The 24,969-nt window shown below is 35.9% G+C and overlaps 1 protein-coding gene across 5 annotated transcripts in view; it reads right to left on the minus strand.

The window, feature by feature from the left end:
• The window catches only part of GFRA1 (GDNF family receptor alpha 1), a 315,182-nt gene that overhangs the window by 65,776 nt on the left and 224,437 nt on the right, over positions 1 to 24,969 (minus strand). The window lies entirely within an intron of this gene.

Below are 24,969 nucleotides of genomic sequence, written 5' to 3' on the forward strand. Positions count from 1 at the left end.
GAAGCATCTCATATTTAGATAACACAGGTCAGGCAGTCTCATTTAGACAGGTGTCCAAGTGGTTTATAGATTACCAGTGAGAGCCCTGAAGAATATTCATAATAAATTTCCTTTAGTGGTATTGATGTTAAGTATAAAAATGAGACAATAAAACCTGTAATAATGACAAGTTATGGGAGAAGGTATGGCCATGTACCTTTCTTACTTGAAGGGCACATGGAAATGTGTTTTTAAGTATGAGTACAGGAGTACAAATGCAGAGATAGAATAATGATGACTGAAAATTATAAGGATTTACAAAGCACTTGTATATACACTGTCTCATTTGAACCTCACAACCACCTCTTGAGACAATAATGGGTTTTAAGAGAATTTGAATCATTTCTGAGACACCAAGAATGTTTTCCAAGATACCGTTGGATCACTATTTGTTAGGTGTTTCTCCAATGCCATTTCCTTCTTCTTTTACAATAATCTAAGGATTTTTTTTCCTTTTCTCCACCAAAAGTTTGGGAATAGACAGGGGAGTCTCAAAGGAACTTTGGTGGGATTAAGAAGCCTTCAAGAGAAAGGAATACTAAATCTTGATAGCACAGAGTCTGTCCAAACTCTGAACTAGAAGTCTAAATATCCCTTTTTAGCTTGGGTGTTTTGAAGGTCCAAGTCCAGAAAAGAAAACATTATGGCCACTTTAACAGAGATGAAAATTTGTAATTATGTAAATTGAAATTCACAGCCCATTAGAGTGCCACATGGTGCACATGTGCAGTTGGTTATTTCCTTGAGTGAATGACTAAAAACTATGTGATTCCTTTCTGTTCCTGCTATTTGCATTTATCCTTTGTTCTTTGCACTATCTATATACACCCTATTTGTCAGTGTTTTCTTTTCAGACTCTAACATTCCTCCCCACCCCTGACCCGAATAAACCCTGTGCTTGTTTAATTCTCTTTGTATAACACTAAACACAGTGGGAAACTGAACCATACTTAATAATGCTTTCTGATAATGGCAATGCTAGGAAGCTAAATAGCTTTGCAAAATTCCTGAACAGGAGCCATCCTAGTCAGTAATAGCCAGATGAGGTTCAGCTCACAAGCATTTTGAGTTCCCCAAAAGACTTTCCCTTCATGGCATGTCCTTCTCTTTGCTTCCTTCCTCCCTCCCTTCCTTCTTCTTTTCCTCCCTCCATCTCTTCCTTCCTTCCTTCTTTTCCTCCCTCATTCTCTCGCCCTCTTTCCATCCCTTTTTTTCTTCCTTCCTTTCTTCTTTCTTTTCTTCCACCCTCTCTTTCCCCCTCCCCCTCCTTTCCTTCTTTCCTTCCTTCCTTCCTTCCTCCCTTTTTTCTTTCTCCTTTCTTCCCTTTTTTTCCTCTTAGGGTATGGGGTTCCACTGTAATTGAATACACTAGAGGACATAAAATAGCCATTTAATGTACAGCCTGTTTAAAGGATTTATTTTACACGAGAAATCCCTAAAGAAGGCTCAGGCTTACTCAACTGGCTCCAATCTTATCCAGCTTGAGTTTTGTGTTAATTTGGGGAGAATTTCTGGTTGTGAAAGTTAATGGCCTGGTGGTATGGTACGTCTAACTTTCCAGAGGCCAAATATAGTTCAGACAGCTGGGGTTCAAGTTGCATTGTACAACTCAGCCCTAGAGTATCCTTCCTGCCCCAGCAGCTCCAATCTCCCTTTCTTACCTCGAGAGACAAAAAGGTCACTCTCTTTCCATGCTAGCATGGTCTCGCCTGCTCTCTGGAGCAGACCATTAACTGCAACCAAATGGGGAAAGGGATTACTGTCCTTCAGCATGGGAGCTAATTCCACCAGGCCCATTTTGCTTAACAACTCCAGGACCGACTCCCAATTGGTCCCCGGAATGAAAGGCTAATTGAGTCAGAGTCTGTGACAGCAAGTCCCTCTCTCTTTTGGGAGATGAAACTGAATATTCTGAGCAGAGCACAGCTCAGAAGGCCCTGTTCTCCATAAAGAAAGGGAAGAAAAGCTCCAGAATGATGGAACCATAAACACGTGGCCAACACCTGGGAAAGCCTTTTCAGGCACTGTTACAAAACAGGGCAGGGGTGGGAGCCGACCATCTCCCTCATTCTGTGAGATGGTCTCATCGTTTAAAGGGCTGAGGGGATGTCCGAATGGATCACTCCGAAGAAATCATCCCTACTGCTGATAATGACCAGCAAGCGGACCAGGGATGAGATTCAAAAGCTCCTGAGAGGGCAGGGTAGCCTCTAAGACAAGACACTCCCTCTATGTTCTCTTTTACCTTTGAGACAGGTGGAAAAAGAAAATATTCCCTCAGACTGGCAAAAGGAATACAGAGAAAGAACAAACAAACAAAAACCACAGCTCGGGTATGCATCCTGTCCTATTTCAAGAAATTTTTCCTCTTTCCTTTTCGGGCTAATGAGATATTCTTGAGATATTCAAAAATCTCCAAAACAGCTCAACACCATTATCGTCCATGAGGCACATGCTCTATTAGCACTTTAGATTTAGTATATTCATACACACATATATGAAAATGTTTGCAATCATGTATAAATATATTTATATTAGAGAGAATATGTGTATTATAAACACATACAGGTATATGTGTGTATATAAACATACATTAAGTTGTTTTAAAAATGACTTCTTTTTTATGTTTTCTAGTGACTAAATAGAACAATGGACAGAGAAGGCATCTGATGAATGTTTACTGAATGAATGAATGAATGAATGAATGAATGAATGAATGAATGAAGAGAATTCTCTATTCCTGGAATATTCCCTCAATGAAATATAATTTAGTTTACCCCTCTTATTTTTCAAGCTTGTTCCTATTCTTTTCTCCAGGAATAGCTATAATGCAATGAAAATCCAATCTACAGTTTTAAAAATAAAATTTGGGTACAATGAAAAAAGGACTGGATTTGTAATCAGGAGACCAAGGTTCAAATCATGAGTCAACCACTAATTGCTGGTGGTATGACTGGGCAAATTATTTCATCTCTTTGAGTGACTCATTTTCTTTGAATCTAAAAATGGGGGAGGGTGTCGAACTAAGTGATTTCTAGGGTGTCATCCAAGCCCAAAGGTATGATCCTGTGAAGAGAACTGTTTTTTGTATGTGTGAAACATATGTGGTATCACAACGAACTTGATTTTTTTTTTTTCTCGGTGAAATTGGAAAAGAAATGAATAGGCACTAACGCTGACATCTCCCTTCCTGAAAGAAAATACTCCCACTCTTACAGAGAAGAAAAACACCAAGCAAATCCTACATTAGCCTGGGAAAATATGCTAAGGAGGGGAGAAAGTGGCTTCTCAGGAAAATCTTATTAAAATAAATACATTGCTATCTGGAAATAGAAAAATGATTTTATTGACAAATTCTAGGAAAGTCTCCTCAAACAGCAGATGGTCTTTTGACAGTAGGGGGAAAAATCATTTTCCCACATGTTCTGTAACAGTGTTATAAAAATAATGTATGACTTAAACAGGTAAAAAGACACCAGCAATTCCCAGCTTAGCTCATCCTAGATTATGATAATCCTTCAAATGTTTATCCAGGACAAATCACAGCTTGGAAACAAGCCTCACAGCTTAAGGGGGGATAAACCCTACAATTGGAGACATGAGATCTTGTTTCAAATCCAGGCCCCAAAACTAACAATATTATTGGGTAAATCACTTAATTCTTAAATTTACCATCCTGCCAAAACAATTAAAAAAACAGTTTATAGGATATTTGAGTCCCTTGGGGGAAAGAAAAACACACACATATATACACATTCAATATGAATTCACACACATACACACATACATATGCATACACACCATAAGTATGTATGCATTGCTATATGTGTATATGTACTTATATGCATATTCACATACATATGTATGAATGTATGTGTATATGTGTGTTGATATTCTACATAATATTGATATTCTTCATAGTCTTCTGGGCATCCCAGTCTCAGAAAATTCTTTGGCTCTAGAGAAAATATATCTTGGGATGAAGAATGTAATTAAATTAACCCTTTGGTTGGACTTGATATGTATTTGTAAATTTTCCAAGTTAATTTTTAAACCTTCATTACAAGGAATTTGACATTTAATTGCAAAAAGATATTTCTATAAGCCAGAACCTCTTTAAACGTTTCCCACTCATGATTCTTTTTCATCCAAGAAATTTTAATGCAATGCTGGGTATATAGCTACACAAATTAAACACTTACTGATAAGAAATCATAAAGAAATTTACTTAAAAACTATTATATATATATATATATAATTTTATCATTTATTAAAGATGAAAGCAAATTTATAAATTAATAAGATGGATGTACTTATTTATTTTTACATAAAGAATTAAATTTTGATGGAATATTTGATAGTTTTTATACTGTTGCCAAATTTTTCATGTTGCCTCCATATTCAGTTACATAATCCTATATCTTATGTGTGTATACATACATATGTGTGTGTGTGTGTGTGTGTGTATTTATCGATGTGTGTATGTGTATGTGCATAGAAATATAAATAAAATGTTCTGCCAAACTGGATAAATCTTCCAAGTATCGACCCAGCAATGGATGACATATTCATCCCTTGATGATCAGTTTAAATTGTAAAAGGTTCATCACCAAGGTAGCTACCTCCAAGTGATTAATATTTCTGACTGCTTATAACTTGTAAGACAGGCTGCAATCTGTGGGAGAAGTAACCACGCCAAAGAAATTATAGATCTGTGAAATACCAAATAAAAATTTTAATAATGAGTTTTGAGGTTGCTAGACTTAGAGTCTCTCTAGCCCCAAATCTTCTACTCCAGTCAGATTATTTTCTCCTTAATATGGATTCATCTTCTCTTAACTTTGATCTACCAAATAACTATGTCAACTATGGGGTAGTTCATATATAGAAAGTAAATTGGGATGGAATTACAAGATTGGGGGTTCAAATCCCAGCTATGCAATATATCAGATGGCCTAGAGAGCAGGAGCCTGGAAGGCCTAGCTTCAAGTTCGACCTTTAATGGTCTATTTGATGCTGATGAACAGCAAAGACTTAAATCAATGCTTGTTGATTGATTCAATTTTTAAGTACTTTAGAATTCAAACAGAAATGGGGGCCACTAAAGCATATATAAGGAACCTTGTGGCATATATTGACTTAGAAAGCCACATTTTAACATTATGTTTAATTGTATTTTTATTTATTTTTAAAAATATTTCCCAGTTACTATTTCATCTGGCTCAGCTGCGTTTAGGAATATGATCTACATACATCAATCTACAAGGTATTCGACCACTGTGTTCTGGGCAATTCTTTATAATTATAAGGTATTACTTATTAGTAGAAAGAGTTTCCACAATCTATGTTTTCTATGTCAGTGAAATAATGGATGTTTTCTCTATATTTATTAAATGGAATATATTATTCCTGAGTTCTTAATTTTCTCATTTTAGAATTTATGGCTATTTAAAAATATTAAATTTACCATGGCATATTTTTTCTTCCCTAATTTGGAAAATGGATAGGAATCGTAAAATCTTCCACTGAAAGACATTTTAGAGGAAAAATAAGAAAAATTTTCCTAATAATTATAGCTCTCCAAAAATGTAGCAGAATATTTGTGGAGGTAGTGAGTACCCCGTTACTGAAGGTCTTGCAACAAGATAGATGACCCAGTCACTTATTGGTTATATTATATAAGGGTTTCGGAACCCTTCCCCAGATCCAATACCTTAATTTTATAGATGAGACACAACTGAGACACATAAAGATGATGTAAATTTTCCAAAGTTGGACTGTCACTAAGTTTGAGACAGGTATAAGGAGAAAGAATGCACATTTGATTTCTTTACCATCTATGAAATTCATAATCTTATTTCTCTAGAGCACCAAGAGGTTAAGAGATTATTAAGAGTCCTATTATGTGTTAGAAGCAGTACTTGAACTCAGGTCTTCCTGTCTTTGGAACAGCTAAGGTGGCAGAATGAATGGAGTGTAGAGAGCTTAGAGTCCAGAAAACCTGAGCTCCAAATCCAGCTTCTTCCTTCCACGTTGTGACTTTCCCTACTGCAGTTTTGATAACATGCAAGGCAACAGCATAAGAAATTAAATGGTACTTTTAGGGGCTCTTTTGGGATGATGGAGGAAACACTCAAAAGCTAATGTAAGACACAGAAAAAGTTTAGAAATTCAGAAATACATAAATTTTATGTATGTATAGTATTTTATAATATTAGCCCAAATTTTACAATAAAGTATTGTAACTATCCCATAAAATAAAAAGTAAAAACATATAAATTTTTTCCTCTGGTGCAAAGTGAGGGCCAAAAAATTTGGTTCATTTCCAGATCGGGGGTACTTTACCCCTATCCCCTATGAGGTTGAGGAGCTAACTATACTTACTAGCTGTATAACCCTATGCAAATCACTTAACCCTGTTTGCCTCAGTTTGTTCATCTATAAAAGGAATTGGAGAAACAAATGGCAAACCACTCCAGTATCTTTACCAAGAAAACCCTAAATGGGGTCACAAAGAATGAGACATGATTTAACAACAACTTCCTCTCGTTGAGACCAATTCTCTATCCACTATAGCACCAACAGCATGCTACTTCTCAGTGGCAGATAGCAATTTTTATTCCAATGTATGCTAACAAAGTCTCTGAGTCTGGTAACTGAAATAATCTAGAGAGAAGCTGATAATTGGGGGATTTCGTTTTAAGTCATCAATTGCACAATTGCTCTCCTACTGTTACTATTCAACAAACATTTTTAAAGCCTTTCTTCTAATAACAATGGTAATAGGTTTTGTCTGTGAAATGAGAACTTTAATAAAATGAGGAAGCATTAATAATAATAGCTCACATTTATAAAGCACTTTAACGTTTACAGAAAATTCTCCCTACAGCCTTCCTCTGAACCAGGTTTGGCAAAAGTATTAATATTCTAATTTTACAGAAGAAGGAATCAAGATTTAGTGAGCTTAAATAATTTGTCCAGGGTAACACACCTGGTTAGTGCTACAATCAGATGTGAAATAGGACTCCTGACTTCTGGCCCATGCCAGTAAGCTAATTTAAGTAATAGAATATGGAATGGAGAACTGATACAAGTGATTCTAGAAATGAATTAATTCACTTCATGGCGGCCTTCTGATGACCAACAGCTTCCCATCTCAGACCTGCAAGAAGTGAAGCTATTCTAGGATGCTTTCATAAGTATATGAATATACCAAAATTCATGTGGAGAAAAGAAATTACCTAGGAGTGGGCCACATCTTGCAGAATCAAGCTTAAGGCAGGCTTCCTCACACCAATCTACTTGTCTCCCTCACATTCCCCCTCATATTTCCAATGGAAAATACCTGAATTTCTTCCTTCTTCCTTTATCTTTCTTCTTTCCTTTCTTTTCCTTCATTTTCCCTCCCTTTATTTCTTTTTCTTCATTACTTCTTACTTTTCTTTCTAATTTCTTTTTTCTATTTTTCTTTCTTCTCTCTCTCCCTTCCTTCTTTCCTTCCTTCCTTTTCTCTTTCTTCCTTCCATCTTACCTTCCTTCCTTTTTCTCTTCCTTCCTTTTGTTTTTTTTTTCTTGGCTAAACCACACTTCTACCTATTGTGGGAATCTGAATCTTAGTTCAATTTTAAATGAGGCCAATTTTCTTAATGTTTTCCCAGAAGATCACTTTATCTAAAACCAGTCATTTCTTCCAGATTTATGACTCCAACTAATGTTAAGCCTAACCTTTACAGCAAGCTCACTGCAGAGAAATATTTATTTTTCCCTCTTTCTTTGCCCCTTTAGGTTATGCACCTGGGACAGGTCATATCTCTATGACAACCTACAACTAAAAGGGAGGAGAGGAGAGAAGCAAATCTGATAAAGCCGAAAGGTATTGCATCTTGGTATTAGTTTAAATCTTTCTCTATAAACAAACAGCTAAAGAAATGATACACAAGAGACATTTGTGGAGGAAGAAGCTGTGCCTATAGCAACATATTACAATATTGATTCCACAGGGGATTATAACCAACTGTCAATTACTTAAGGATGGTATTATGAAAGCCATGGACATTACTAAATTGGCCAACCTGTCTTACCTGAAGTAGGGTATGAGATTAAAAGAGAAATGCAAATAATCCCTAAAATCACTGGCCCTAGCATTTGGAGTTAGAAGGCTCATATAGTCAAATACTCTCTCTCTCTCTCTCTCTCTCTCTCTCTCTCTCTCTCTCTCTCTCTCTCTCTCTCTCTCTCTCTCTCTCTCTCACACACACACACACACACACACACACACACACACACAGATTAGGATGCTGAGTTTCAGAGAAGAGAATTCACTTTTCTCAAAATCCCACAAACAAATAGCAAGCAGAAAGAGGCAGATTTCAAACTGAAATCCTCCCACTCATATTCCAGGCTCTTTCCATCATACCACTCTGGTAAGCAAACTAAAGTTATGATGCTCTGTTAGATGGAATCCCAGCTTTAAAAGGATGCTCTTCTTCTCATGCTTCCACTGTATGGAGTTGTGAAAAGCAAAGTAAGGATGAACAGGAAAGACCAAGTTCCAATGATGATGAAAAAGTGCCCTTACATCCATCTGTCTATTGGATCTCATGCTTTCTTATGAAGGTCTTCCCTCTTCCCTTTCCACCTCCCCAAAAGCCTTCACTTTTGAACCTCTAAATTCTCCAAGTTCAAACAGCAGTACACTTTTAAATGGAGATCTAAGAGAAACAACATACTTCAAGTATGACTAAAAATTTAATTGAAATTGGGTAAAATAAATTATTTAGTTCATGTTACTGACCTCTAATGAGGAATAAAAATAATCCTGAAACAACATGGTTCTAATCTTGGACCCAGGAAAAAGAGAATAAGGGTAATATTTTTCTGGTGTGGTGACACAAAACATGATTTCTCTCTTTAAAAAAAATTACCTCAGTTCTCATTCTCCAAGAGCCTGTTGGAGAACACATCTGGAAAGCATTCTACAGGAAATCAAAACCTATATTAAGTGTTTTGCGGGGGGTTGTTTCTTTCTGTGTGTGTTTTTTTAATTGTACAATGTGATTCTGTCTTCCAGAGGACAAGGAAAAAAAACTTTTGGCCAGGGAACTGGTGGGAAAAAAAGGGCCTTTGGTGGGCTGGACTATTCCCATTGAAGGAAAGCATACTTTCTAGCTTCTTGATTAAGAGTGTAAAGGAGGCATAACAGACATCAGAGCTCAAAACCACAGGCAGCAAAAGGGAGCCAAGATTCTAGGAGTAAATTGGGTCTCCAAGTGGGAGCACCTAAAACACAGCCCCTCACCAAATTAGCTTTGAGAGTCCCAATTGAAACGCAGATATGTGAACCTTGACACTTTTATGTTTTATTAAATCCTCTTCAAATATTTCTCACTTCTTTGAAAGTTCATTAAAATGCCAGTCCAAAGAATATGTTTTTTATTATTTGGAAAGAGCTCCCTTTTGTACAAATAGCCTTCAAGACTCCCTCACACAAAACCTTTAATTCCAAGGAAGGAAGACACAAATTGACATATGTTGGTCAATATCCATTTCCCCAAAGGTTCAGACTCAGTGGGTCTCAGCACTCCAGTGATCCCCCCCCATTTTACATTGGGCGAAATTTCCTTCCTCCTTAAAGGCCTTGCTTGCTCCAGTCACTGTTCGTTCAAGGACATACCAACCTCTCAACAATGTGAACCAGCTCTGAGGGAACTATGGCTTTTCTTTCTCTCATCTGCTAAACTTACTCTGAAGGAATCTCAGACAGAAGGCTCTCAAATTAGGGGAAAGAGTAAAGGACTTTGAATATAAATACCATTCATTTGTGCATTTATGATTTGTTTTTCTGTTAGAATGTAAGTGCTTTGGGGGCAGGAACTATTTTTAAAATTTTCTTTCTTTCCTGGGTGTTCAGCACAGTATTTGGCAGTAAGTACTTAACAGTTGCTTTTGGATTGGCTAGTATATCTAAATTTTTCTTCCTTGCCAATGCTCAGACATCCTGATGTTTAATATTTTCATGAATGTGGTATTTCCTTAGCTACTTGTATGCAACACACAGGAAAAAGGAGTTGATATCCAAAAAAACTGCTTAGTCAAATATCTATCCTTACTGACAAAACAACCTTCTTCGGCTAATCGTTATTCATACCAAATTTCAAACACCAGATTACAGTATTTGGTGAGGTAAGCCATTTCAGGATTCGAGAGTATTATTTGCACAGATTTGCTCATTTATTTGTAGTGAATGATTAAAATACCAAGAAGCCCGTCTCTATCACACAGAAAGTTTTTGGGATATCTTCAAACTTATAACCAAGCCACCAGCTCAAAAATATATATAAACTCTGAATTTGATTCTTTCTTTGTTCCTTCAAAACCCCCAACCAAATCAGATCCTAAATTACAATTAATTCTACTTCCACAAAATCTCTCCCATCCATTGCTTTCTCTCTCCTACACAGACACCACCAAGTCTTGTTCAGGCTCTCATGACCTCTTACCTAGACCAACACTTCTTAAACTGTGGGTGACGACCCCATAACTGAATGTGGGGATCATGAAACTATGATTTGTAATCAGTAAAACTTTTATTTGTATACCTATTTTATATATCTATATATCTGGGCTCATGTAAAAATTTCTCAGGAGAAAAGGGGTCATGAATGGAATAAGTTTAAGAAGTCCTGCCCTAAACTACTGTAATCGCCAATCAATGGATCTCTCCCCAAGTCTCTTCCCACCTCTGATCCTACTCTTCTACATAGAAACCAAAATGGCAGTTCTACAGAACAAGTCTGACCCTCTCACCTCCCCCTGCTTGAGGAGCTTCAGTGGCTGCCCATCCCTCCTCAGATAAAATACTTTAACATTAAAAACCTTTTCATAATCTAAGTCCAGGCAGCCTTTCCAGGCTATATCACACTCCTTCTTCAAGTACTTTCCTACTATATTGGCCTATTTGTTACCTTTACATCTCCCACCCGCCTTTTGACCAGGCTAGTGCCCAGGTATGGAATATACTTCTTTTTCCCCCCCTTTGTTTCTTAATTCCACTTCACACAAGGCTGATCCTTCGGTTGCTCGTGCCCATTTCCAACCTGAATCTATTTTGTTCTTTGTATATATTTTGCTCTTTGTATATATTTGTATATATTTTGTATTTATTTCTGGGTATACAAATTGTCACCCAGAGCCTTAATAAAATGTAAACTCCTTGAGGGAAGGGCCTGTTCTGCTTTTGACTTGATCTCTCTAGTCTTCATTCATCCTTCTGTATCTTCGGGACTATTAACTGATACTTCCTCTTCTTGTATTCTACTTCTCGGTTAGTTTTCCAAAACTGCTCTTCCTTCTACCTACCTTTCCAAATCTCTTCTGCTGAGTTATCCAACTCCCACCCCAAAAGTATGAGTGTGGCCTGGGTTCTGTCCTGGGCCATCTCCGCATTCTATTTAAGAGCTCTCAGTTCCCATGGGTTCAATTATCACTGCCGGTGATTCACACAACTATATCTCCAGCCTTCATCCCACTCTGGAGCATCTGATAGCACAAAGTGCCTTGCTGGTCATCTCCATTTAGATATCCCAGAGGCATTGAAAATTCAATTCTAGAATGGAAATAATTATCTTTCCCTCCACACAAAACAAACCTTTCCTCCCAACTTTGCAATCTAGGACACTATCGTTCCTTTAGAGACCCAGGTGTTCAGCCACTGAGTCAAAGTCTCAATTTTTGTCAATACCTTGGCTCTATTTTCTCTTCCCCTGCTGCACAATAACATATAGCTTTTTATTGTCTTAATTCATGTGGCTACCAAATTAATTCAAGATCTCAGTCCCTTTTTTGGTCTGGAATCCTTCAAGATTCCACTCACGTGAGAACTCCCATTCCCCCCCCCCCTCTACTGCTATGTGTAGGTGCTTAAAAGCAAAAAAGAGGAGGTCTAGCTAAGTTAGAAGGAAAAGGCAGCTACTTGACTGAGATCTCCCAAGAACCCTTCTGAACATCTTTAAATAAGAATATAAAAAATTCCCAGAGCAGCAGAACCCACAGAAGAATGAGGTGAAATAATGTTCTACCTAAAGAAAACTGAGAGGGTTGGCAAGAAAGTTCTGTCACACTCGGATGAAAATGGACACAGTCCAGTACAGACTGGGCTCCAACAAATCAGGAGTAGCCCTGGAAAGCCACTGACTGACTCAGCAGCAGCCACAGCTGCTTCCGGAGCTTGCAGCCCACAGACAGTAAAAGGGCTGAATCTCAGAGGGAGATGACGGGGATGTCTCTTTGCCCATACAGTCCTGGATGGCAGTCTCAGTGTGAGCCAGGACACTATCACACCAGATTTGGTGACCCAAAGTGGAACAGGAACCTTCATCACAGTTTCAGAGCAGAAAAGAGTGCTTGTGATTGTTCACAAACCAGAGAATGAATTGGAATTCTTGCTATATAAGGAAGGAGAGAAGTGAGGAGGGAGGGAGACAAATTTAGAACACAAGGTTTTGTAAGAGTGAATGCTGAAAACTATATATTTTGAAAAATAAAAAGCTATTATAAGAAAATTTAAAAAGAGTGCATAGTACAGGAGAATAATAAACACACCTCTGCTTAGATCAAATACTACCTTGGAAGAAAACTGAAAATTAACAGTTTCCTAGAAGCTTCTCTGAAAACAGCTGCACAAAATCCACGAAGCTTGAGACAATGCTCTTAATCCTCGAAATAGAGAACTGCTTTAATAAAGAGTTTAAAGTCAAAAAATAGAACAAGAAAATGAGAAAGTAACAGAAAAAATTCGGACCATAGAAAGTTACAATAGTGACAAGGAAAATCAAAATACATACTCAGAAGTTGATATAACAAAGTCGAAGCTCCTACATCCAAAGCTTCCAAGCAAAATAAGAATCGTTCTCAGGTTATAAGAAAAGGTCAAAAAGAATTGTGAAAATCAAGTAAAAGAAGCAGAAGAAAAATGGGAAGAGAAATGAAGAATCATGCAAGATAATCATTAAAAAATGAATCAAGAGCTTGGGAAAAGACCACCAAAAATGAAGTAAATAACACTTCAAAAATAGATCAGGTCAAATAATAAAAGTTTTAAAAGTCAATGAGAAGATTGCTTTAAAAAAACTTTTTGTTTTTGGCCAATTGGACAGAGAGACACGAAAATTCCCTAAAGAAAAAAAAAAACTCATATAAAGTAGAATTGGTCAAATGGAAAAGGAGAAACAAAAACTCACTGAAGAAAATAATTCCTTAAAAATTATAACTGAGTAAATATTATAACTGAATAACTTTATGAGAAATCAATAAAGTATAAAACAAAATCAAAAGAATAAAAAAATAAGAAGAAAATGTGGAAGGCCTCATTGGAAAAAACAATTGATTTGAAAAATAGATCAAGGACAGATCATTTAAAAATTATTGGACTACCTGAAAGCCAAATGATAAAAAGTCTAGATTATATATTTCAAGAAATTAACATAGAAAGTTACCCTGATATTGGAAGAACCATTGATCGCTTCCTGAAAAAAAAATCCAAAATAAAAAATCCCAGTAATATTAAAGCAAAATTCTAGAGCTGCTTGGTCAAAGAGAAAATTTTGCAAGCAGCCAGAAATAAACATGGGACCACACTCAGGATTACACAAGCTTTAGCAGCTTCTACATTAAAGGATTGGAATATGATACTCCAGAGGGCAAAGAAGCTAGGATTAGAACCATGAATTATTATGCAACAAAACTGAGTATAATTCTTCAAGGGAAAAATGAATATTCAAAGAAATAAAGGACTTTCAGAGCATTCTTGACAAAAAGAACAAAGACTCAGGAGAATCAGAAAAAAATAAGAGAGAGAAATCCTAAGGGATTTAGGATTTCTAAGTGACCTAAGGTGAAATAAGGTGAAACTGTTTCTATTCCTATATGAGCAGGTGATACTTGTAACTAATAAAACCTTATTTATTATTAGGGCAGAGAGTGTGTGTGTGTGTGTGTGTGTGTGTGTGTGTGTGTGTGTGTGTGTGTGTGTGTGTATATGGCAGAGGACATAGGTGTGAGTTGAATGTGAAGAGATCATATCTTAAAAATAAAATTAAGATAGAAATATATAAGAGAAGAAGTACAATGGGGTAAATTAACCCACACAAAAGAGGCAAGAAAAGGTTTTACACTGGAAGGGAAGGCAAAAAGGTGAGACAGAATGAGTGAACCTAACTTTCATTAAAATTGGTTAAAAAGGTAATAACATATACATTAAACTAGATAAAGAAATCTATCTTAACTTACAAGAAAACAGAAGAGGAAATAAATAAGAGAAAGGGGAGTGATAGAAAGGAGAGCAGATTGGGGAAGGAGGTAGTAAGAAACAAAACACTTTTGAGGAGATACAGGGTGAAAATAAGAGAGTATAAAAATAAACAGGGAAAATAGAATGAAGCTAAATATGGTTAGCAATAGTAACAGAAAAAACTTGAAATTTCTCTGACAAAGGTCTCATTTCTCAAATATATGGAGAATTGAGTCAAATTTATAAAAGTAGGAGCCATTCTCCAATTGATAAATGATAAAAAGATATAAAGTGTTTTCAAATGAAGTAATTAAAACTATCTATAGCCATATGAGAAAAAAATGCTCTAATTCCCTATTGATTGAAGAGATGCAAATTAAAACCATTTTAAAGTATTACCTTATATCTATTAGATTGGCTACTAGGACAGAAAAAAAATGACAAATATTGGAGGGGATGTGAAGAAAAAGAGACATTAATACACTGAGGGTGGAGTTGTGAACTGAGTCAGCCATTCTCTAGAGTAATATGAGACTGCACCCAAGGTTTATGGAACCATGCATATCCTTTGACCTAGCATTACCACTACTATGTCCATATCCAAAAAAAGATAAAAACAAAAAGGAAAAGGACTTATGTGTACAAAAATATTTATAGCAGCTCTTTCTGTGGTGGCAAAGAATTGGAAATTGAGGGAATACCCATCATTTGGGAAATGGTTGAACAAATTGTGATACATTATTATGATAGAATACCATTGTTCTATAAGAAATGATGAATAGGGTGCTCTTAGAAAACCTGGAAAGACTTCCATAAGCTGAGGTAAAGTAAAATGTACTGTGTACTCAGTAACAGCAATACTGTAAGATGGTCAGCAATGAATAACTCAGCTATTCTCAGCAATATGATACAAGACAACTCTAAAGGACTTATGATAAAAATGCTATCAATCCTCATAGAAAGAAGTGATGGTGTCTGAATACAGACTGAAGCATGCTTTTTAAATTTTTCTTTATTTTTCTTGATGGTTTTTTTTCCTGTGTTTTCTTTCACAATGTGACTATTATGTAAATGCTTTGCATGACTATACATGTTTAATTTTTCTCAAACTGCCTTCACAATGAGGAGATGTAGAAAGGGAAGAAGGAAAAGAATGTTTTAAAGTTTTAAAAATGAATATAAAAATGTTTTTCCGAGTATCTGGGGAAAATAAAATAGTAAATAAATTCAAAAAATAAACTAAACAGAAGAAGCTTATATTTTATTCTAGAGTCATGGTCAGGTCTATGATTAAGGAAATTATTTGAGAACAGTATATAGGCTAGACTGGTGAGGAGACTTGAAGCAGAGAGACCAATTAGGAGTATATTGTAATATTCTAAGTGAGGAGTGTACTTGTACTTAAGATAGTTGCTGTGTGACTGGAGAGGAGAGGATACAAGAGATGTAAAGGTTGAAATGGCAAAAAAAAAATCTGGCAATTGACTGAATATGTATGTTGAGGGAAATGAAGTGCTGATAATAATCCTGAGTTTATGAACCTGAAACAATGGAAAGATGGTGCCTTTGACAGAAATTCTATGCAAGCATTATAATGATATGATGGATTGAATATTGCAGAAGTTGGATGAAAAACCCAACTGTGTCTGTTTCTGATTTCCCAGATTACCATGATGCTGAAGTTGTCTTTCCAGAAACCACCTCACCCTAGAACTTTCCTGTGACCTTCTCACTCTGCAACTTAACTCTATCCTACTGAACTCCTCCCAATGGGGAGTTTTCCCTGGGGCATCTATTTTAGGAAGGGATCCAAGCTGACCAACTTTCATTATTTCCTTGGTTTTGCTTTTGAATTGTCAAGACTTTGACCTCATATGATCTGAGAGACATCTTTCTGCTGCCTTTTCAGTTCACTTCTTTATAGTGTCATTCCCCTTTAATGATCAATCACATAATCAATAAACATGTATTAACTGTCTACTATGTGCTAGGCACTGTGCTAAACTCTGTTAATACAAAAAAGAGGAGAAATATAATTTCTTCCCTCAAGAAATGTACAATCTAATAGAAGATTCAATATGTAAACAAAAATATACAAAGCTTAGGAAATCATTAACAGAAAGAAAGCAATTGGAATTAAGAGAAGTTTCTGAAGGCTTGCGGGGGAAGATGAGATTTTAGTTGAGTCTTAGAGGAAAGTCAGGGGGTCAGTAGTGGAACAGAGGAATAAGAGCTTTCCAGGCTTGGGGCAGCCAAAGAAAATGTCACTAGCCAAGCAATGGAAGGTCTTGTTTGTAGAATAGCCAAGCCAGCCTCACTAGAGCAAAGGCAGGGATTTTTTTTTTTTTTTGGGGGGGGGGAATGTTTGGTTTTTATTTATTTATTTTTGCTTATACATAATTTTATCCTCAGGGCTTAATACAATGCTTGGCATATGGTAAGAGCTTAGTAAATGCTATTTATTTTTCCCTGCCTAAAATTTTAAGATCTCAAGACTATTTCCTGTTTTCTTCTGTGTTCCAGAAAGTTAGGCAGACCAATTAACCTGAGATTTTAATGCTTTGCAGGGTGTTCCTGTTAATAATGTCAAAGTCCTTAGAAGTGAACTTTTTGCATAAAGTGCTTAGCATCTCTGTGTGACATTAACCAGTCCTGTTTGTGATACAAAAATGATGTAAATTGGGCACCCTGACAGTGCTGGACAGGCCTCTAAGTTCTAGCTATAAAATGTCAGAACTGCAACCAGGAATTTAGGGAAGGGCATGGTTTTAGTGTATTAGCAACTTGGGACAGCTTTACAAGAACAAATATGGTTATTTGTTTTTAACAAAGATAATTGTTTGAGGCAGAATAAATCGAAGGTTTTCTGGAGGGTGAAGCCATCACAATGCTTCTAGATTACCGGTAGTTTTCTGTTGTTATAACAATAGGTGACAAATATTCTCAATTTCTTGGGAGTGCATTCTACTCCAACCTTTTATATTCCAGGAGAGAAACACAATCATTATCACTATCTTCTACTGGTGGCAAAAAGGAGAAAATGTTTGCTGTTTCATAGACCTAAGCATTCAACTTGCTTTTTTATTTCTTTGTAAAACTGAGACATCTTTTCAAGTTCTAAACTAATGTATTCTCATTGTTGGGAAATGGTGTTCACTTATATAGAATTCTGACAGAGTAATAGTAAGTATGTGTTTGCCACGTTCAGGACAATTCTAACAAACTCTCAAACTTTTGACAGCCTTGAGACATGACCTTGTTCTTAGGAAAGAATATTACTAAGTAGGCAAGATGCTTATTATTGTTATAGCTATATGAATGAGGTCTGAGAGTGGAGAATAGTATTAATAATATTTGGTTTGAGGGTCAAGAGATAGTTAGTGGGCAGCAGAGCCAAAATGGTAGGCCAACAGAACCCTCCCAACATTCCCTTCAGACAACTTTAAAATAACCCCTTAAAATCAAATTTTGGAATGATAGAATAAAAAAAAAGTCAGAAGAAGACATTCTTCTAGCCTTAGAAAACACCCAAAAGTGGGGCTGGCCTGGAGTACATGGGGCAAGACACTAGCAATGGCCCATGGAGGCAACCACGACAGGGCCAGCAGCAGTATGGGGAGCTTTCAGCAAAGAGAAGATAAGGGGGGCTGAGAAAAATGGCCAGAGGGAACCCTTTGCTGACATGAGGTGCATCTGACCCTAATCAGCAATTCTATTGTCCATAAATGAACATTCTGGGGTGAAAAATAATGCTGGTAGTGGGACATGGGGGAAAAGGGCCAAAGTTACAGTATAAGGCAAACAAAAGCTCGTGACTGCAAGAGATCGATAATCCATCCTGGATAAAGGCAAGAGCAAAGATCGTACCTTTCCTTAGATGGAACCATCTTGGAAACACCCAAAACACACAGACCCCGAGAACTAGTACCGAAAACAACAGCCTGAGAATTGGGACAGTGCCTCCCTACCCTCCCCCCAGGTGAGCAGAGACAAACTTTACATTAAAGTTCAGAGTCAAGAAACAGGCTAGAAAAATGAGCAAAAACAAGGAAAAAAAATTGGCCATTAAAAAAAAAAAAAAGAAAGAAAAAAAAAAACCTATTACCTGGCAAGGAAGAAAACAATATAGAAATAGCTATAATTAAAGCTTCAGAGAAAAAGGCTAATTGAACCCAAGGTCAGCAATAATTCCTGGAAGTTTAAAGAAAGAGATGAGACATCGGTGTCCTATGGAATTATATCATAATTGCTGTATATTCAAATATTCAGATGGATTGCTAATCCAATGTATGTGGAGATTCCTTCCAGGCTGACTGCAACTCCTCCAGGCCGACCCACATTGTGTAACTTTTGTATTTATGTCTATTGGTCAAATATCTATCTGCTTTTATAGAAGAGGAAAGTTAGTTAAATGAATTGGTTCCAGGCATTAAGTTAAATTAGATTAGGTTTTATGACTTAAATTCAATATACTTGCCACTGCATAAGCACCTTCTATTACCAAGATCTCATGTTAGTCTCTGAGGCTTCTGAGGCAGGTCAAGAGTTAGAAAGATTCAAGTTCCTGAGTGCAGGATGGTAAAATGGTAGTTCACATTCTGCATTCACTTTCAGAAGGTGATGGTGAAGTCTTTTGATTTCTAGTTTACTTTCTAGATCTAAGCTATTAAGGCAGTTTTCCTTTACCACATATTGATATGTGAAATTTACTCTCCTTTTGGGTAATCCAATAAATCTTCATGAATTTACTACTGTTGTTATTATTGTTTGTTTTTGTTTTATTTTGCTGAAGCAAGCAAGGTTAAGTGACTTGCCCAGGGTCACACAGCTAGGAAGTATTAAGTGTCCTCCTGACTTTGGGGCCAGTGCACCATCTCATTGCCCCTAATCCAATAATTCTTAAATTATTTCTCTGCAAACTATTTCCTAAGTCAGTTTTTTATGATATTCATATTTTCTATTTTTTATCATTCTTACTGGTTGTGTAACCCTGAACAAGTTTATTTTAACTGTTTGCCTCAGTTTCCTCATCTGTAAATAAACTGGAAAAAGAAATGTCAAACTACTTCAGTATCTTTGCCAAGAAAACCACAAAAATGGGTCACAAAGAGTTTAGATATGGATGAAATGCTCATCTCTGGGGTTATTGATACAAAATAGAGCATAGTGAGAAAGAATTTACCACCTAGTAGAGAAGAACATTATATCTCTTATATTAAGTATTAAAAACAGAGTAAAAATAATAGGAAAATAGAAAATATGAAATATATCATCAAAAATTGACTTAAGAAATAGTCTGAGGAAAAGTAATTTAAGAATCATTGGATTACTTAAAAACCACAATCATAAAAGGAGACTAAATATCATATGTCAAAATGTGGTAAAGGAAAATTGCTCTGATATCTTAGGTCCATAGAGTAAAATAGAAATAAAAAGGCTTCACCATCACATCCTGAAAGCGACTGCAAAATGTAAACTACCAGAAATATTATAACTAAATTCTAGAGTTCCACGGTTAAGGAGAAAATAGTGTAAGCATCAAAAAAGAAGTGATTCGAATATTGTAGAGACTGAGTTGGGTTTACAAAAGATTTAGTAGCTTTCATGTGAAAAGAACTAAGGGATTGAAATGAGATATTCAAGAAGGGAAAGGAGCTAAGAAATACAACCAAAAACAACCTACCCAGGAAAATTTAATACAGTTCTTCAGGAGGAAAAAATTGATATTTAATGAAATAAAGGATTTTCAGACATTCCTAATAAAAAGACAAGAACTGAATGGAAATTTTGACTTTCAAATACAAGACTCGAGAAGCATAAAAAGGTAAACATGAAAGAGTAATGATAAAATTCAACAAAGTTCAATTTTTTACATTTCTATATGGGAAGATAATATATGTAATTCCTAAGAACTTTATCATTATTAGGGAAGTCAGAAGGAATTCATATAAACAGAGGATCTGAGAACAAATTGATTATGTTGAGATGATTGTTTTTAAGATGAAGGGGTGAGAAAGAAGGATACACTGGGAGAGAAGGAAGAGATGGGTAGGATAGAGAATTTTTTTCCACATAATAGAGTTGTGCAAATTAGTGCTTTTATAGAGGAAGGGGGAAATAGAGATAAGTGGTAGGTAGTGATCGAACCTCTCTTCCACTGGAATGAATTTAAAGATGGAATTGGGTCTAGAAAGCTATTTTACTCCATAGGGAAATAGCTGGGGAAGGGAATGAGACAATTAATTCCAAAGGTCTCAGGATGAAAAAATGCCATTCTCATCCTTAGAGAGAACTATGGAGACTAAATATGAATCAAAGCATAACATTTTCACCTTTTTGTGTTTGTTAATTTTTTTTTCTCATGGATTTTTTTTTTACTTTTTTGGACTACTTTTTCTTGCACAACATGACAAATATGGAAATATGTTTAGAATCATTTGTATATATTTAACTTACATCAAATTGCTTGCTGTCTGGGGAGAGGAGAAAGGAAATGAGGGAGAAAAAAATTGGAACACAAAATCTTGTAAAAATGAATGTTGATGTGCAAAAATGTTTGTAGCAGCCCTTTTTGTAGTGGCAAGGAACTGGAAACTGAGTGGATGCCCATCAGTGGGAGAATGGCTGAATAAGTTATGGCATATGAATGTTATCGAATGTTACTGTTCTATAAGAAATGATCAGCAAGATAATTTCACAGAAGCCTGGAGAGACGTTCGTGAACTGATGCTAAGTGAAACGAACAGAACCAGGAGAACATTATATACAAATATAGAGCAAGATTATATGATGATCAATTTTGACAGACGTGGCTCTTTTCAACAATGAGATGACTCAGACCAATTCCAATGATCTTGTGATGAAGAGAGCCATCTACACCCAGAGATAGGGAAGACAGTGGTGACAATGTGAATTATAACATAGTATTTTTATTGTTTTTGTTGTTTGCTTTTGTTTTCTTTTTCATTTTTCCTTTTTTATCTGATTTTTTTCTTGTGCAGCACTATATTTGTGGAAATATGTATAGAAGAATTGCACATGTTTAACATATATTGGTTTACTTAAACTGTCTAAGGGGAAAGGTGGGGTAAGGGAGGGAAAAAATTTGGAACACCAGCTTTTGCAAGGGTGAATATTGAAAATTATCCATGCATATATTTTGAAAATAAAAAGCTTTAATTAAAAATAAAATAAAAATGAAAAAGAATGTTAAAATTTATCTTTACATATATTTGGAAAAATCGTATTGAGGAAAAAAGTAAAATAAAACAACTAAGAAGAGGTACATTGATAGTACTCTAGGTGGTGCAAAAGGCAGATAGATGGCACAATAAATAGCACACAGGGTTTCCAATCAGGAAGACTCATTGTCATGAGTTCAAATCCACGCCAAACACTTAATATATCTAGGTGGCTCTGGGCAAGTTGCTTAATACTATTTGCCTCAGTTTCCTCATTTGTAAAATGAACTGAAGAAGGAAAGGGCAAACAAGTATCTCTTGTCAAGAATATCCAAAAATGAAGTCACTAAAAGTTTGACATAACTGAACAAAAAAATTCAACTTTAAAAGTCAAACTAAGCTATTCAGCTGAAACCAAGTACTCAGTTGAATTTTAATTTCCTTACAAAAAATTCAGTCCTGATTCATATATATTATAAACCACATAGAAGAGGCAGACAGGAGAATATCTGTTTGAAAATTTAATAGCCTATACTTAAATGTAATCTAAGTATATAAGTATGAAAATAATATCATTGAGTAAGTTCATCTTTGCTAGGCTGGTAGGTTTACTGTGAAAAGCTATTAAATGGTAAATATGCACTGACATTTTTTCTGGTTTTAAAGTCAATTCATACTTGAAGAGAAAGTAAACAACTAGTTTCACTTTTTCATTTTTTGTGGTTGCTGATTGTGTGCTCCTCTGGAAAAAAATCATGATAAATAAAATTGTTGCCCAGCAGTCATAGACGCATATGCTCATAGGTGAAAAGGCCCAAAAAGTGATCAATCAATATGTAGTCCAGCCACCCAATCATTTCTAGGAAGATGAAAAATCTGTCCTATGATATTTTTCAAAAGTTTCCCCCACCTTTCTTGATAACCCCCTTCCAGCTTTTTCATCCTTTTACCACCAGCTAATCATTTCTCCTATTTCATGTAAAGCCCTTCGTGTGATTTATTTAAGACAGAATTCCCTCTTCTAACCTCAGTACAGAACCTGTGTATGTAATCTTAATAAGCTCCCTTATAATAAAGTATGTGATGGTAACATTCTCCATCAGTCTTGTCTACACTGGACCAGTTTGCATCATTCTGATTTCTCTAGGTACTAAGTTATCTCAAGGCTTGATTCTGGACTTCGTTCTTTTAAACACTCTTTATTTGGGAATGATACACTGATGACATGACCCCCTCTTATTTTATAGATCTATAAACTGAGGCCCCAAAGAGTTGTCATAAGGTCACTCAAGTCAGAAGGGAAGGAATCAGAAGTCCTGCCCCCATTTGTTCCTATATTAAGATAGTGAAAGCTATTATAATCTTCAATATGAAATAAAAGTTCTTAAAAAATAATATACCCCCATCACACAGACACATACAACTTTAAAATAAAAACAGAAAATAAGATGTTGCTACACAAGCTTGGCAATGTGGAAGATAAATATTCTAAGAATAGTAGTTATCAGCCTAATTCCTATGGGGAGGAAAGATATACCAGATTTCATTCCTGGAATGATTCCTTCATTCACCCAAAAGATAAATATGATGAAGAAAACAAGCCAAGATCTATGTTAGACCAGTTTAGAAATATTAAAAAATGAACAGAATTCATGTCAATACAAAAGGCATTTATTACATTCCTACAATATACAAAACTCTGTGCTAAGCATTGATACTAATAACTATAATACAAGCTTGAATGAATAAAATGTACACAGTAATGAGATGGTAATGAGTTTAGAGAATAGAGGTAATATTTCCTTCTGGTATCAGGGTTGACTTCAAGGAAAAGTCGGTATTTGATCTAAACCTTGAAAGCAGATAGGAATTGGAAAAGTACATGTGGGGAAGGATACCAGGCAGAGGGAATAGTATGAAAAACCTGAATTTTCAGTGAAGTATTCTGAAATGGATTGTCTGCTCCAGGGGCTATCATCCGATTTAGGCAGATATAAATGATCTTTACTATATCCAATAAAGTGTAATGACAGAATTAGTTGACATTCCTTTGCTTAACAGTGCTTGCAAATTTAAAGCATAAAAAATAATATCTGTTGTTGCTACGCGGCAGGGCTTGAAAGCAACCCAATCAAATGGGAGAGAGGGCTTTAGATGAGAGATTTTGCCTTTTCTCCTCCAAGAATGGGTGGGGAGAGGAAAGAACAGACTGTCCCAGTGTAGATGTTGGAAGAAGTTGAAATTGTCATAGAAGTCTATCCCCCAACTTTCGTGGAAGGAAAAGTGCAGGACTCTGAAGCAAAGACTTCAGACAGCATCACTTAACCTTTTGCTAATTACAAATTATGCAAATCTCCAGTCACTTGTCCCCCACCCCTTTCTTAGCGGAGAAATATTTCAGCAGTGTTTACACCTGTAGCAGGGGAGGAGGGAGCAGCTGGCAAAGGCTTCCAGGTTCTGACTTTAGCTCACCCTTGTCTTTTGTGTTTTCTCAAGCAGAAGAAAACTATGTGATAATGAAATATTTATAGAGGACTTCACACTCTCCAAACACCACAGTGTCTCTTGGTCTCTCAATGTTGCAAGGTCCGAAGAAGAATGGAGCCCAGATGTGGAAGTGAAATAGACCTAAGAGTCCACAAGAGAGCCCAGTTTTGGAAGTGAAATAGACATGAGTCCACAAGAGAGCCCATATTTGGAAGTGAAATAGATCTAAGAGTCCACAAGATGAGGAAATAGACCTCAATCCTAGTTCACACAGTAATAAGTTGCAAAGTTAGAACATAATTTCAAATCAGAAGATTTCACATAGGGCTCTTTTAGCTTCTTCATTCTTTTTTCCTCTTAACCACAGGGCTGTATTGTTATTGTTATTTTTATTATAATCACTTTAATATTGTAACTCTCATTTTATATTGATGAAAGATATGCAAACTGAAAATAATTCTGAGTTATTACCCCACACCTGTCATTTCAACTAACATTAACAGAAAAGGAAAATGACAAATGCTGGAGGGGACGTGGGAAAATTAAAACAGTAATGTAATAGTGATGAAGTTGTACACTGATTCAACCATTCTTTAGAGCAATTTGGAACTATGTCCAAAGGGTTATAGTACCATGCATATACCCTTTGACTTAGTCCTACCACTATTTGTCAGTAAGCAAAAAGAGACAAAATACAAAAAGGAAAAGGAATTATGTAACAAAAATATTTGCAGCAGCTCTTTTCTGGGGGCAAAGAATTGGAAATTGTGGGGATGCCCATCAACTGGGGAGTAATTAGTGATTATGAAATGAAGAGCTGGGTGCTCTCAGAAAACTTGGAAATATTTACATAAGTGAAATAAGCAGAATCAGGAGAGGGTTGTACACATTAACAGCAATACTATATGATAATCTACCAAGAATAATTTAACTATTCTCAGCAATATAATGATCCAAGACTTATATAGAGCTTAT

This window comes from Sminthopsis crassicaudata, chromosome 2 (genome assembly GCF_048593235.1).
Source record: "Sminthopsis crassicaudata isolate SCR6 chromosome 2, ASM4859323v1, whole genome shotgun sequence".
NCBI classification, from domain to species: domain Eukaryota; kingdom Metazoa; phylum Chordata; class Mammalia; order Dasyuromorphia; family Dasyuridae; genus Sminthopsis; species Sminthopsis crassicaudata.